The following is a 15,798-nucleotide window of genomic DNA, read 5'->3' as shown; positions in this document are numbered from 1 at the left end:
TTAAACCTGATTTATGTATGACTACTAACAACAGTAGCAGGGTGTATATGTATATATATATATACATATATATATGCACAAAGTCAGCCTCTCCTAACAGCAATGGACTCAAAAAATGTTAGCTATGGCTGGCTGGATGTAAACCTGTAAGTATTAACACAGAGCAGCTGTCCTCTAGCCCTCAGGAACTCTGAGCTCCACCATCAGAAGAGTAAGCTCACAGTCCTGTTAGCCACATGCCACATGTATTTAATTTTCAACATCTGCTGGCTTCATGCTTCTATGCTTTCCATTCCCAGTGCACATTCTTCACAAATTCAGTAGCTTCCTTCTTCTGCATTTGTAAATGTTGTTGATTGTGGAAACCATCCATGTTTACTTTGAATCCCAGGCCATTTCTGGGCCAGCTCTAATTACTTACAGATGCTGACTTTGCTGCTTCCATGGCTATATTTTTGAAGCACAGGCTTAGTATTTCCATTATAAGGTATAAATGTATAACACACTGCATCTAAAATAAAGTGTTATAAAAACTTTTTGCACAATGCCAGCTCTAGTTTTAGTATTTTCATATGAACTTTGAACTTTTTTACAATCACAATTAACGCAGATCTGTTAAAAAATATTTTTTTCTACCTCGCCGTAGACTCTTGGATGACCTCTTGCTAAGTCACAAATCAGCATTAATGTCTCAGTGAACTCACACGCTGTTACTTTCAATATGCAGCAGTGCACTAGACATGCTTTCACTGCTTGCCAACATCAACGTTCTCTATAGAAAACACTACCCTGGAGGCATCATCTGCACAAAAATGTCTGTATTTTACTTTGATTGTCGGGCTCTTGAATAACATGTTTATTTATCCCCCATGCCTCTAATGTCTGACTGCAAAAAGGGAAGAGGGAAGTAAAAAGAGAGAAAGAGAGAGAGAAACTCTTAAGGAACAGTCAGCTGCTCCTTGCCTGAGGACCTTGTCAGCTCTTACCTGCTCTGTTTGGCGGCAGTGTAACAACAAATTTTACACAGTCTGGGACATAAATTGGCATTTTGAACTCTGGTTATTCCTCCGGTATAATCTAATTAAAAGACACTGCCAGTGGGTTAGAAATCAGAGCATTATAAAGTTTGATAGACAGACTGACATAAAAGTGTTTCCAATTTCACAACATACTGCGTACAAGTGTAAAACTTCAAGAGCCTTGGCTGGAAGAGGTTTGGGCTAACTGAATTAGTCCAACTACACGCTCTGTGGTGACTATAAGCACAATATTAGGTGCTGAAATAAGATTTCCCATATTTTCAGCTTTGAAGTCCATCCAAAGATTTTGAGACTGACGTTAGATGTCATGCTTCCAAAGAATGAGTGAACCGGTTGCTCTATGTCCACCAAACCTGTTTTTATTTTCTTTATGGGCATGAAAAAGTATAAGGTTTCCTGGTGACTTGCCAACTTTGACTTAACTGAGTCAAAACTGGGGGCCGACAGAAAACTACTTGAGGACTGTACAACATGACACTTTCATGACGACAAAAAAAAAACTAGACAAATGTTTCGGGTTCAGTTTAGAGACGCGCTGATGATCACACATGTGCAGTACCGAAGATGTTTTTGTTTGCATCAAAGTAGATGTCTCTGTGTAAGACACCTTTTTTATGTAAACATTTGAACTAAAAACATGCAAATTGTAGGATTTTTCTTGTCAGTCTTTAAATCAGTGCGGAGATGCAAAAACGTGGAAAATAAAGCATATTTTCTATCAGTTCTGAGTTTTTATGTATCAGAATATGACAAAAAAAATCATCTAGTACTGACCATGTTCTAAAAAGTGTAAAAAGCAGAGCGTGAAACACTAAGGACACCCCATGATACAGAAGCTACCTTTATTACCTTCGTAGTAAAGACGTTGAAGTAAGCGTTTTCTGTATGTCTTTATTAGTCTCTCGTATCAATGTGGAGGAATTCTGGCCCACTCTTCGTTATAACTTTGCTTCAATTCACTGAGGTTTGTGGGCATTCGTTTATGCGCAGCCACGTTTAGGTCTCACAACAGTATTTCTAGACTTTGTCTTGGCCATTGCAACACCTTGATTCTTTTCTTTTTAGCCGTTGTGTTGTAGATCTGCTGCTGTGCTTGGAAACATTGTCCTCTGGCATGACCCAACCTTTAGCTGTAAGATAGATGGCCTCATATTTGACTCTAGAATACTTTGGTATAGTGACTACATGATGCCCAGGTCACGTGGCTGCAAAACCAGCCCAGATCATCACGCCTCCACCGCTGTGGTTGACAGGTGATATCAGGTGTTAGTGCCAATATGCTGTGTCTGGTTTTTGACAAATGTGGAGATGTGCTTTATGGCCCATTTTGTCTTGTCTCTTCAAAGCACGCTGTTCCAAACACAACTTTTCAAACCTAAGCTGTGCTGCCATGTTCTGTTTGGGTAGAAGAGATTTTCTACTAGCCCTTCCAAACAAGCCCTACTTGATCACAGTTCTTCTAACTGTGCTGTCATGAACTTTAATGTTTCACATTAAATTTAATATTTTAATATTTAATATTTAAGGACTGTGGACTCTTGAGATGTAGCTCTTGGGTTTTATGCAGTTTCTCTGAGCACAGCATGGTCTGACCTTGGGATAAATTTGCTGGGACGGTTACTGATGGGAAGACTGGCAGCTGTCTTGAATGTTTTCCACTTGTGAATAATCTTTTTCACTGTAGAATGATGGACTTCAAATTGTTTGGAAATGGACTTATAACTCCCCCATATTGATGACGGCTGCAATACTTGTTTCTCTAAGATCACTGCTGATGTTTTACCCCTAAGAAAACGTCCAAAGCTTCTGTTTTTTTCAGAGATGTTCACATTTTGTTAATCCAGTGCGCTCTATGAGAATGGCAGTGTGCACACACCCCAATGGAAAAAGACTAGAATAAAAAAAGAACATTTGATACCATCTGATTGGGATTTTAGGGGTTTTTTTGGGCCGATTAGGAAAGAAGGCCTGGCTACTACTAGAGAGTTCATGGCTAAAGCGTCTTTACTTTAGTTAAAAAAAACTTACTTTGTGACAGTGAAAATTCCAGGTTTGGGCTCAGCATACCATGCTACACCCACCTACAGTATTCCTATACCTGTCTTGTCCCACAAGTGATACCCAGTGTTAAGGCTGGAGAAACAAAATCTCAAGCATTACTAAAGCCACCAAACCTACCAACAAAACAGCACATATAATAACTTATATGCGGCTGAAAAACGAGAATTCAAAAGAATAGAAGTAAACTCTACCTTTAGGAATTTTACCAAAAAATAAACCACTTTAAAAGAATATTTAAACAAGAGAGAAAATGTCTTTCTCCCACAAACTCCTCATCAGTTCAATTTCTGCGACTCTGAGACTAAGTAAAAACACAGAACTGTAACTGAGACAATATATTATAGAAATAACCCACAGCACAATGTGGGACCTGTTAAGAGACTATAAATAATCATAAGGCCCTCCAAAATGTCAGCGACAGCTGTGCAAAATGTTAAAGCCAATAGTCAAACAAAGCAAGCAGGCCAAAGACATTTTGTGTAGAGACTAAAACACACAACTTCACAGAGCAGGATATAGTAAATCCTACTTATCAGGAAGCATGAGACAAAAGCTGTCAAACAAAGAGGAAGCAGCTAGCTCATATTTTGCAAAAGAAGACAAGTGTGACCCCAGCAATTATCCACACATTAAGAACAAATCAGTTCTTTAATTAGATCCACAAACAGTAACTGTTCATTTTCAATAACAACCTTGCTGATCTGGCCTGTTTTTGTTTGTTTTTTTAGCCCCAAACACTATTTTCTTGATCCCGAACCCTTAAGTTCATGGTGTTTAAAGACTAAAATAATCAGTTAACAATGTGTGAGGGGAGGCAGAAAAGAAGATGCAGCAGAAGAGAGTTTAAAGTTGCAGCATATATAAGTTCTTTATGCTGGCTGGGGAGAATTGGAAGAAAAAGAAATCTGCAGTAACCAGATTCTTTAAATTAGTGTTACCAGCTGAAAACAATGCACATCTTTTCTTCACTGACTGGTCTGATCGACACCCACTGGGGCCGTGGGCTTCCTCAAGAGCCGGTTCAATCTTCAAGTATAATTTTCCCATTAAAAAAAGTGAAAAGAGGAGCATTATGATGTGGAGCAAACAGCTCACATTATGAATTGCTGCCTCAAATTCTAGAAAAGACGGACATAGAGTGACGTCAAAGATTTACTTTGAAACCTACTGCTGTGTTGTTTTTATGGAAAGAGAAGATACCACATTTGTACAAAAGGCCGGAGTGCTAGTTATCAGATAATGGCAGCAAAGTTGATTAGCAAGCCACACTAATAGGCCGAGGCACAGACACATATACCTAATTATCACTGATAAGTAAAAGACTAAATGGACTAAAAGAAAATACTAGAATTTCACTCACCAAAACTGAAAAACAAACTACTTACAAAGGCCGTGCTGCCCAGAAAACTATTATTTGTCTGGCGATCCATTAAAAATGCTCCAAAATGCATCAACAGCACAAACACAGTGGAAAGGTCTAGTTCAGTGAGTCCAATTACTTCCTGTGAGGCCTAGCAGACACCAAGAAAGTACAGCTACCCGTGTCATACATAAGAGTGGCCACTGCTCTAACTTTACCTGGATGGATAAAAAAAGAATGACGCCCAGCAGAATCATCATTTAGGAGGAAACTAACCATATAGGGTAAAACTGTTGTGTAGCATGCTATAAACATGCTTTTTAATGCTGTACAGTTGTGCATTTTAACATGGAAGTCTTTGTAGATTAAGTTTACAGAGCCTGCCTCAAGTGGCCACTAAAGGAACTGTAGCTCTGTGTTTCATCGCTGCTGTCCAGTAGATATTACTAGACGATATAATCAATTCTACTTCAATATGATAAAACCCCATTAACATTTTCAATTTGCTCAACAGGAAATAAAACTTTAATGAGGAAGTACATTTAGTAGGTTTGTTGACTACCTCTTCTGCTGACTTTACTTGAATATGTGTCTCATCAACTGTCTCATTAACTCATTTAATACAACTAAAAAACCATATTCTTGGCATTCCTCAAAATATTTATAACTAGATTCCAACATCAAATGTTACTTAATGCTAGTACATTTGATGTCAGCATTCAGGATCCTCACAATGGTACTGTTGTCTCTTTGAAGAAGTGTATTTTTTTAGTAATCCTATTATCAAAATGGAGTAATGATGCCCCACCAAGCTTAGCAAAGAATTTCTCTCTGATACCGAAGTCTGCAGATGAAGATGTACCTGTGCATAGTGACAGACGGTGTTTGTGCCAATCACAAAACATTTTAAACATGAAATATATCACGCTACATGAAGTGTTATGTCATCTTGGAACAAAAAATGGCCATATTTTCTCATATTCATACTTTCTTTTTTTCATTTGTCTTTGTAATTCTTCTGGTTCTCGTGTCATGTCAACTCATTTTCAGGTTATTTTTTTAAGCAGTTAGGGTGACAGCAAGGGTCAGGACTAGGGTGTCATCAGTTAACGCTACATGGTGTGAACTGATCCACAAAAAACACAATTTTACATTGCAAAATTATTCAAGATAATTGGTGTTTTACTCATTTTGTGATACCAAAATGCAGCGTATTTTGACTTCTCTGACCTTTAAGCTGTCAAAGCTCAAACAAAATGCAGTCAAATCCCATTTTCTTTGGCTGAGCAGCAACAATGAGTACCTTTAATTTCTGTGTATACAGCTGGAATATAAGCGCAAGAAAAAATGAATGCAATTGTGTCTCCATTTGCCATCTGTCAATATCTCACAGACATTGCATCCCTTTCTTCTTTTCATAATTTTACATGGTAAATTTCCTGAGACCATAATGAGAACGAACGAAAGAAAAGAGAAGCGTGAAATAGCTACCGGGTATTGTCCCCTTCTCATTCTTCTCAGTCTATGATAGCAAAGGGTTTTTATTAACATTATTTAATTATCACACATTATCTTTTTTTTTTAACACTGGTCCATCTCAGCCGGTGTCCTACTCCCACTGTGTGAGTTTGTAATTTAATAAAGCTTCATTTAAAAGAGAAGTTGATTAAAAAATTAAGCTCCAGTGATCACCACAGCCTCAGCCCTCCCTATTTTATGAAAAGATCTGATATTTCATATTAAGAACATGTCGGGCAGAAATTATCACCGCAGGACAAGTTAATGCTTTCCATACAGTCGTATGACAATGACAGGAAACTCCACTACAGAGAATGCCCCACTAAAACGCAGAGAATGACAGGGGCTGAAACAATTTCAATTCTTTTACAGTAGGTCAGACGTTTTTTTTCTCCATATCCCTGCTGCCTGCCTATCATCTAACTGTTAATTTTTTCATCCATAATTCACACTTTCCTGCTTCTTCTGACAGCAGGTGACTGTCAAAACTTGTCTTACATGGCTGTGAAGGAGATTTCTTATACTTCGACCTCTTTCCAGCGAATGATGACACATTAACTGCAATACCGGATTGAGGCAGGAGAAAAATTCCAGCCTTCTGCCCTCTGCTTGGTCTTACTGTAAAAAAACAAAACAAAAAAAATACCAAGAGTCTAATTACTAACACTCATACAGACTCTTTGAAATACAAACTCCTTAAGTCATCCCATCTGTGCACCAAAGTGTATATGCACACGAACTCAGTGATATAGAAAATGTGCAAGCTGTCAGTTCCTACTGTAAAAAAAAAGGGGGGGAAAGTAATGATAAATGCAATCTCTACACTGCAGCTTAAAGCTAAATACCTTCTCGCTGCTGAAGAAACATAATCCACACAATTAATGCTAGAAAATTATAGCCTGGATCTAGTGGCAGTTTTGAACCATAAGTTATTGATTTGGAAATGAAAACCTGTACTCTTCAAGGTTAAATCCAGTCCACCCTCATTACTGCTCTGTCCTTGAGAGGCCCGCACCAGGGCTGCTGCAAGGAGTAGAGAGGACTGCTTTAATGAAGGTGAATTTAATGGGATTTAATGTAGCTGGGGGCAATGGAGCAGCAGAGATATGGTTTTAACAAAGAGCAAGGGACCAAGGGTACAGCCAAGAGAGCAGCCATTTTCCTTTCTTTTTATTTATTTCACATTTGGCTGAGCAGAGTAAAAGCACACCACATTTTCGTCTGACTCAGCCCCAAGAGTCAGTGGTTACATTTCTGAAGTCAGGACAATACAGGCCTCTAGCTTTCCATTGTAACAATCCCACAGATACTGCACAGAAGATATCACTTTGGAATCAATGGGTAACTATGTTTGTTTTATTTTTGTATGAAGCTTTTCTTTTTAATTATACCTTTAAATATAAAAAGAAAAACAAGTGTTTTTCCCAGAAGGTACGTCAAATGTTGGTTCCTCAGTATTGTTTTCACAATAAAACGCTTGTGGTGGAGTGTTTTATCTTTCAGGAAGAAAAAGAGAAATGCTATTGAACACTGTGTACTGAAGGTAATGTGATTCAAGATAATACGATGATGAAGGCACTATTACACATTCACAATCATCCCTAAAAATCGTTAGGGAGCCCAGCAGGGATAAGAGTAAAATATTTGATCATTCGTACACACACAACTTTTTAACATCTATTCTCTCTCTCTTCCGTCTTACTGAGGTGGATGTTTTGACAGATTAAGCAATGGCATGATAGCATGCCTCTCCAGTTCAGAATTGTGTGTGTGTATGTGTGTGTGTGTGCGCGCGCGCACGCCTTAGGCTCCTTAACACAAAGCTTTAAGAGAAATAACGCTCCTACATTTTTAAATTTATTTTCCTAACGTGATTCTTTTATTAATTGTAGAGAGCTCTCACAAATGTTGAATCCCATCTGCCTCGTGCAATTTGGCTCTCAGCGGCGAGGTCACGATCACATGGCTGTGCCTTCAGCTTTTCTGAGCTTGATGTGAACAATGTGCGCTTTCTGCAAATAGCCTTAAATGGGCCGCTTCTACAGTAACACTCCATAAATATGCCAAAAACCTCGAACAGCAAAAAAGGAAAAAAAAAATCACTTTTATACCTGTTTTTAAAATGCTTGCACAGTCATTTCTCCTTTTCTCTCTCCCTTCCCTTACTCTTCCCACTCTGGAAATGTGCTGGAGAGCTGACAGGGTGCTAATTCACAAACAGAAAGAAAGGGCAAAAGCAAAGATGTGATTGTAAATGCCAGTGCAACAATATAATTCATGCAGTGTTTGTTGTTATCGGTGACAATTCTTAATAGTCGCATTGGGCATCGGCCAAACTCCTTGCTGATCATTGCTTTCCCTTCCTCTAGACATGCAGTGCATCTGTCCATCCGTCACTTCTTCCCTAGTCTCTCAAAAAGAACCCAAGCAAAAAAAAGGGGGTTATCTGCTCTGAATAATAGTCATCAGTGCATTTTAAATGCTGAAACACACTGCTGATACACCACTGTAGGAGGCAGGATTAAAAGCTACATTTCTCTAACAGATCAAACACAGAGCACATTTTTACATATATATATAAACCCAAGGCACAAGCGGCACCTAATTAAAGTATGCTTTTCAAAAACACTAACCCATATCCACGTGTGGATATGATATTTGAGCAGAGGGCAGCAGGAAATGAAGAAGAGGGCAGAGGCTATCCAGTCTTGCACTTTTTTTCTGTCCTGAGACATTTCTGCACAATCTGATGAAGACGCTAAGCAAGGGTTGATTGACAGGGGTGCTAACCTTGTATCAGCGGTCACAAACGATTTACAATGCATAAAGACAAGCTAAAGAATACAAAACGTGCAGGGCAAATGTTACAGCGTTTGTGATCCATGGGAAAGTTGCACACCAACCAGATGGATAATCAAAGTGCTGCTCACCACACTTTTTTACTGTCCAATCAAAATAACCCTTTATATGCAGTGTCATGTAATTAGGTACATTTAGATTCAACATAATGAGTCTTTTTCCCAGCAGATACTTTGACTTATCACAATAACAAAAACCTGGGTGTTTCTGATAATAATAACAATGGCTTTGTTCTGTTGCAGTAAATTGCTTTTTTTTTTACATCTATGATTTTTCCACTGTGACATGTCCACAGTAAAGAAATGAAAATGTCTCTGTGGAAAAAAAAAGAGCCATAGTCACAAAAGAAGATCATGTCATCTTCCATTCTAATGAAGTTAATATAAAATCCTTTGAGGATTTATTGCATAGTGCTTATAATATGATTGAAAATGATATGTTTTCAGTGAAATCTCATGGCTTCCTTGAGGACCTCCCCTGCTGACCAACCAAGAAATCTCTTCCAGACATTTCTCTTTCAGAAGATTGTCATCTTTATTTGTAAGTGAAAAGGGAACCTTGTCACTGCCAGTTAATTTTTTTTTTTGAAATGACTAAAGAGCTATGATAGCTATAAAATGAGCCGCACTGTTCACACATCTGCATTTTCCATCTAACCTTTGATTTGCATTGGTGCCGTCTGTAATCCCTCAAATGTGACTAATGGGAAATATTAAGCACAGGTTTAGGAACAAGTGCTTTTAATTAAAATGCTGGCTCACAGAGGAGCTTGGAAAAAGGGGAGGTTTTTAAACATTTTTCACAGCACTCTTTATGTTTTTATTATTCTTGCAGTTCTCAGATCTTAAAACAAAGAAAGACTATTTTCAGAAAAAATCTCCAAAGTTAAGTAAAGTCAAGTAAATAAATGGCATTTTCTCCACTGACGCTTTAGAAATGGCAAAAACGTAGAGGCACTGCTTCAAACTGTTCTTAAACCTGATACACTGAGCACTAACACTTTTTTAAAATTCTGGATTTTCTTTTAACAAAACAAGGAAGGACCTTAAAACAGATGGGTGGCACAGAAAAGCGGCTCTAAAGGAATACACACAAAGACTTGCTTTATTAATTCTGACAAGAAAAGAGGCTCTCCACTTAAGCCATTCTTGAACTCCTGTTAACAGTAGTTTGTTCAACCCACATCTTACGTTACTTAATCAACAGCACTTCAAGACTTTCAAAATCTCAAGGTCATAGTGACATCATGACCTTTGAAGAATATCACATAAGGACGCATTCACTATAACAACACTGATTTAAGAGCTAGCAGACTGAAACACTTGGCTTTGATGTCAAAACTCACTTCACTGCTGCTAGCAGCTCTAAAAATGAAACATAAGCCGGTAATAATCGTGCCATGGTTGTGATTCATGTGCATAAAGTGTGCATAAAGTGCTAATTTGATTCTATAACACTCACAAAAAAATTAAAAGGGGTTGACTTGAAAGCAAAAGTTTTGAAAAGTGGTTGAGTGCCATGACTATTCCCCGAGATGGAGATTTTTAAAACACTTTAGGATATATAGTCATCTGACTTCTTGCCAAGGTTAGTTTAAAAGGATAGATACAACTCAGATGTGCGATGTAGCTACATCTGTATTCTTGTTTTACAAGAAGTTATCTGCTGGTGCTTGGGATGTTCTACCGATTATGCTAACTGGTTACTGTCGGCTGAACTCGCAATGGATACATACACATAGCTGCTCTCACTCAAGCTGCTGCTGAAGCATCGACATTCCTGCCCTCATCTATGGCTATGAGCTGTGGTTAGTAACTGAAAAAATGTAACTGCAGATACAGCAGAAATGAGCTTCCTCCGAAGGGTGTCTGGACTCTCTCTTACAGACAGGATGAGGAGTTTGGGCTTTTGGGAGGGACTCAAGAGCAGAACTCCACATCAAACTGAACCAGTCGAGGTGGTTTGGGCATCTCAGTAGGATGCAAAATGAATGAGACGTTCCAGACATATTCTACCTGGAAGGAAGCAGGGAGCAGACCCAGGAAAGGCTGGAGATATTATATCCCTCAGTGCCTCACTGGTTAAGCTGGAGGAAGTGGCTGGGGAGAAGGAGGTCTCAGCTTCTTTGTTTAGATGGCTGCCCCACAACCCAGACCCAGACAAGCAGCAGAAAATGGATGGATGGATGGATGGAGAGTTCATGTACTTTAGACAGTGGGGGCATTAAAGTGATTTCCAAAAGAATGGCTGCTTAAACAAGTATTTAATACTGATGTAATTTATTTACTTGAAAAAGTTGTAAACTGTAAATATTGTTCTGATGAAGACACCAAGAAAGACCCGTCTGAGCAGCTTCAACTGGCTTTCATAAGCCAACAGTAGAGAATAAGTCAAGTCAATTTTATTCATAAAGGTCAGAATCAAAATTGTTTTGAATGGCTTTGAAATCTGTGCACCTGCCAAATTTCCACCTATAACATATTATATGGCCAACTTTGTGGATGCACCACCACCATGTTAATGCACATGGCTTTGGAATGAGACCGTTATTATATCAGTCATTAGTAAGAGTAACATTTGGGTGTTTGTGCACTTCACACACATGTGTGTCCCACTCCCACAGGAGAGCTACTGTACTCAGCGAAAATCTTCATGCTGGTATGATCGATACAGAATACAGAGCGGATCAAACGGGTCTGATCCCGTCTTGAGCCTAATCATGGTCCAGAAGGTCTACAAAGGGGGACACAGTGTCAGAATTAGACCAGCAGCGGAGGATGGTGGCCTTTTTTTTTGTCACGTGGTTTGATCATTACATATGGAAGTTGGACGCACTGCTGGAATGAAGCGAGTCAGTGTGATGTGCTCTGCTACAAATACATGCACTTTGATACATACCAACCACATAAACACTGTTGCACTCCTGTTCATGGCAGAGGTATTCCCTGATGGCGCTGGCCTCTTTCAGCAGGGTAATGGACACTGACACACTGCAAAATAGTTCAGGAATGGGTTGAGAAACATGACAAAGAGTAAAAGTTGTTGACTTAGACTCCAAATCCCCCAAATTTCAGCCCAATAAAACATCTATAGGATGTGCAGGAAAAACAAGTCTGATCCATGAAGCCCCACCTCGCTACCTAAAAGGACCTGATAAAGGATCTACTGCTAATGCATTGGTGGCTGATACAACACTTTGTTCAGAGGTCTGGAAGAGTCCCCCTGAACTATGTGGCTAGTAAGCCTACGGGGAGCAAAGCTGTTGTGGCAGCAGAAGATGGACCTATACAATATTAGTTTTAATGCTGTGTCTGACTGGTGTATAATGTGTTTTGTGATTTATTTAATTCTTTCTTTCTTTTTTAAGCAGGGGTGGCAGGCTACTTAGTTTTTACCTATCAACAGCTATAAATCAGTTAATGGTGTTGCACGGTTACAGTCCTATTTAGTGATTACTGTTTTTTTCTATGACACAAATTCACTAAAACAATGAACTAAAGATGTCTCGATATGCAGCTTCATGCTCAAAGTTTCATGAAGCATTTAGCATTACTGCTAGGCCACATATGAAGCAGGACACAGTGCCTTCATTAATTAATGCCTATGAAGTATGATTACAAAAAATAAATAAATATAATTACTGACCCTTTTTACATATTTTTACTCACAAAATATTATTTACATGGCTAGGTAGTCATCATGTAAATGGTGCCGATTTGCTTTTTCAAAACAAACATGGGATACTGCTGCACTTTATATGTTAGCTTTATTTTCTAACCCTACTTTGAATGCTAGGTGATACTGTAGGGTCAGGGTAAGAGAAAACAATACAGTGTCAGTTATGGAGATAATTTAGACAAACTACCGGAAGTTGGAAGCTAGTTATGTGTAACATTAACAGTTGCAGCCCTGCGACTATCTAGCTATCTTAAGCGCTTTAATCTTAAATTCTACTTGTTTTTAACTTAAATACTTCAGTGTTGGCTAAGGTGTACCATTTTTCTGGCTTTTGCAGACATTTAATGGTTAACAATGATTTAGTAGGTCGGTGGTTTTCACACTCCAGTAACGGGCATACTGTCATAGCTGACTTTTAGCATCCTTTTCCCTGACTTAAAGCCCAACTCTTAACATTTCCGTAGTCTCTTTAACATTAGGACAACGTACTTGTGTTTTGAGGACATCGTTCTGGCATCTTAATGACTGAAAACCTTCTCCGTCCACTTTTTTCATTCCTTTCCGAGCAAAAAACTACAGGCGACAGCCGGAAGTGACGATTCTCCTGAAACAAGACTTATTCTTTACAAGAAACAAGTACACAAAAAACAAGTTACTTTACTCATCAGGGCAAAAATGTACAACAAATTATAATTTAACTATAAACAAACTTATTAGCCAAATCGCTTCAGCTAACAAGAATATGAACAACTTACCACAGTTTCATGAAACGTTTTATATGCATCTATTGCATTGGACACCACTTTAAGTTTCCATGTCAAACAACATCTGTGTTTCATAAATAGATGGCTATTTTGGGTAGGTTTTTAACCTTAAAACTAAAAGTTATGTTAAAAATTACTTATTTTTAACTTGTGTTATTCAATTGGCCATAAGGGTCTCATGGCACAAGCTTTATTCAGAGCCTTTTGCAATTCACTGAAACATCATAACCCCTGACATTGTTACAATAAAAAGTCCAATAAAGCTTTTCCTGTTCCCATCAAAGGGTCCTGCAGCTGTAAGCCTTCTAAAGTTTCACCCTCCTTTTCAGCTAACAACACCCATCCCTCAGGAATACTGTGACAATGGAGCTGCAAAGACAAAGCGCTCGTCACCTGTGTAAAGTCTGTATGTGTCTGTCTGGAAAATACATTGAAACAAACAGGTTGAAGGGCCAACCGGAGGCTCTTTCTCTCTCAAAATGCCTCCCAGACCTAGTGGTGTCTCTGACAGGCTCTCTCCTGGTGAGCTAGCCTCCATGATGAATGACCACCTTTCCACTCTTTATCGCCCCACTAAATCATGGGCTTACCATGTTTTTATGACCAATTTTTGCTGCTTTGTTTTACTTTCCTCTAGTTTTGAATGAAACTCCAAAGGCTGAGGGCTTATTATTGAATTGGTATTCATGTTGAGATTGGAGATCTAGCTTTATTAATCAAATTCACTGAGACAAATGTGTCAGACCTTGTTTGGACCCGAGTAATGCTCCACGGAGAGATGCTCTTATCTAAAGAGCATCTATTTGTAGAATATTTTATGTTTTTATTAAAGGTTTCCCTGCATGGTGTTGTACAGCACTTCTTTATTTTATTTTTGCTGTAATTCTGGAAATGTATAAATTATTGAAATGAATTAGGTTCGAACTTGGAGTTGGTAGTAGCCCAGAGATGAGATGGGCCAGGGTCAGGACATAGAGCCTGAAAAAAGGCTGGACAATTGAGATTGCTCTGAGTTTATGCCTGTCCAAGTCCTTATAGGCTTGCTTCTGTCTTTAAATCTGTTTTCTGTTATGAAACCCCAAAACACATTGCAAGCTTTGATATATTTATTTAATTTTGCAAAACATAAAGCTGTATAAAAATCTAATGTTATTTTAGATTGTTGTGTCAATATAATAGAAATAGTAATCCTTAACAAGGTCTTAGCCTTCCTGTATCTACTTCATATTAAAGTTTTATAGTTAGAGCTTTCTGCAAGTTTTCTGCCAGGGTTTTCTGTAGTGTTTATATCAATAAGAGCTGAGACACCATAGAATAAATTTAGGTTGTCTTCTGTAACTGAAGCATCAAAACTGTGGTAATGATTGAAGTGTATAAATCGTCTTTCTTTTCTACTTTGTATAACTGGTCAAATAGTCTTATATTGTAATGCACCAGCTGATGTTACAGCTGGAATGTTAGTCGTGTGCATGATGACGCTTGTTGGTGTTTAGGATCAAAGAAAGTAAATCTTGAGTAGATGTGCAACAAACATTTTGATCTTGTCCTTTTCCAAGCTTTGGCTCCTGCAAAGCAAAGCTCTGGCCAGATGTAGTGTACTCTGTCTCCCCCTAGTGGGCTTAGAAAAACCGTCTTTTCTTCTGAGTGACAAACTTTCCAATCTTAGGGGAATAACATGGCCTACACAGATAGGAGGAAGAAAATTAAAAAAATTTAATTTATTAAACATTTAATGACCAAGAGCTGATCAAAAGTATTTTGCACATATTTTGCACATAATTTTCACTATCCTGCTTATCAGTGATGGAAAGGGTAGACAATCAATATTCACAACTCATTTTTAACCCTTCTATGTTAGAAACCCACAAGCCATAGAAACCCATTCTGTAGTCCACTTATGGCTTTGGGGGTTTTATGATCAATCAATCACCTAAGCAAAGCTTGAGTGTGTGAGCCACTGCCAGGGGAGGTCTGACCCACGGCCTAGCATGACATTGAAGGAGGGAGTGCTACTCACCCAGGAAATCCCATTACACCAAAGTATGATGGATATCGGTACTGGGGAAGCTCATATGTGGTCTGACATATAATTTGTTATAATTTGTAAAAAATTGTGTGACGATGCTCACCTTTCTCCCTGTCTTTCACATTTTTAGAATCCTGTCCCTTAACACACCCTGACTTGAATACCTGAAGTCTAAAATCACACATCGTGGTATATGTGCTCTCTTTGTATCTCAGATCATACAGAGTTTAGACTGTGAATGTCTATCCTAAAGTCTTACACCACAGGTATACTTCCATCCTTTTGAATCTTACAACAAACAGAGCATCTCTGATTTTTAATCGGAGCTATATTTTCAGAAGCAACAAAAAGAGCCAAAATCAACATCAGTTTTTTTTTCAAACAGGTCAGTTATCTTGCTTTTAAAAGTAGCAAGTATACATCAAGCATACATGAAGTATACATCAAGCTACGGTTTGCTTTTTGCGTTTTGTTTTTTTCCCCTGAGCTGTA

General features: G+C 38.4%; 1 long non-coding RNA gene across 1 annotated transcript; it reads right to left on the bottom strand.

The window, feature by feature from the left end:
• Positions 1-8,077: 8,077 nt before the first annotated feature.
• On the bottom strand, positions 8,078-13,113 carry LOC146718669 (uncharacterized). The gene is made up of 3 exons (XR_014917816.1): positions 13,006-13,113; positions 11,737-11,828; positions 8,078-8,185 (listed from the first exon to the last, which is right to left on the bottom strand). It is a non-coding gene; the product is annotated as an uncharacterized LOC146718669 (long non-coding RNA).
• Between the last annotated feature and the right edge of the window lie 2,685 nt (positions 13,114-15,798).

The sequence above is a fragment of the Copadichromis virginalis genome, linkage group LG1 (assembly GCF_057382275.1).
Source record: "Copadichromis virginalis isolate Kocher_CV1m ecotype Utaka linkage group LG1, C_Virginalis_male_GT1.1, whole genome shotgun sequence".
Classification (NCBI taxonomy): Eukaryota; Metazoa; Chordata; class Actinopteri; order Cichliformes; family Cichlidae; genus Copadichromis; species Copadichromis virginalis.
This window is presented reverse-complemented; position numbering and strand designations above follow the sequence as displayed.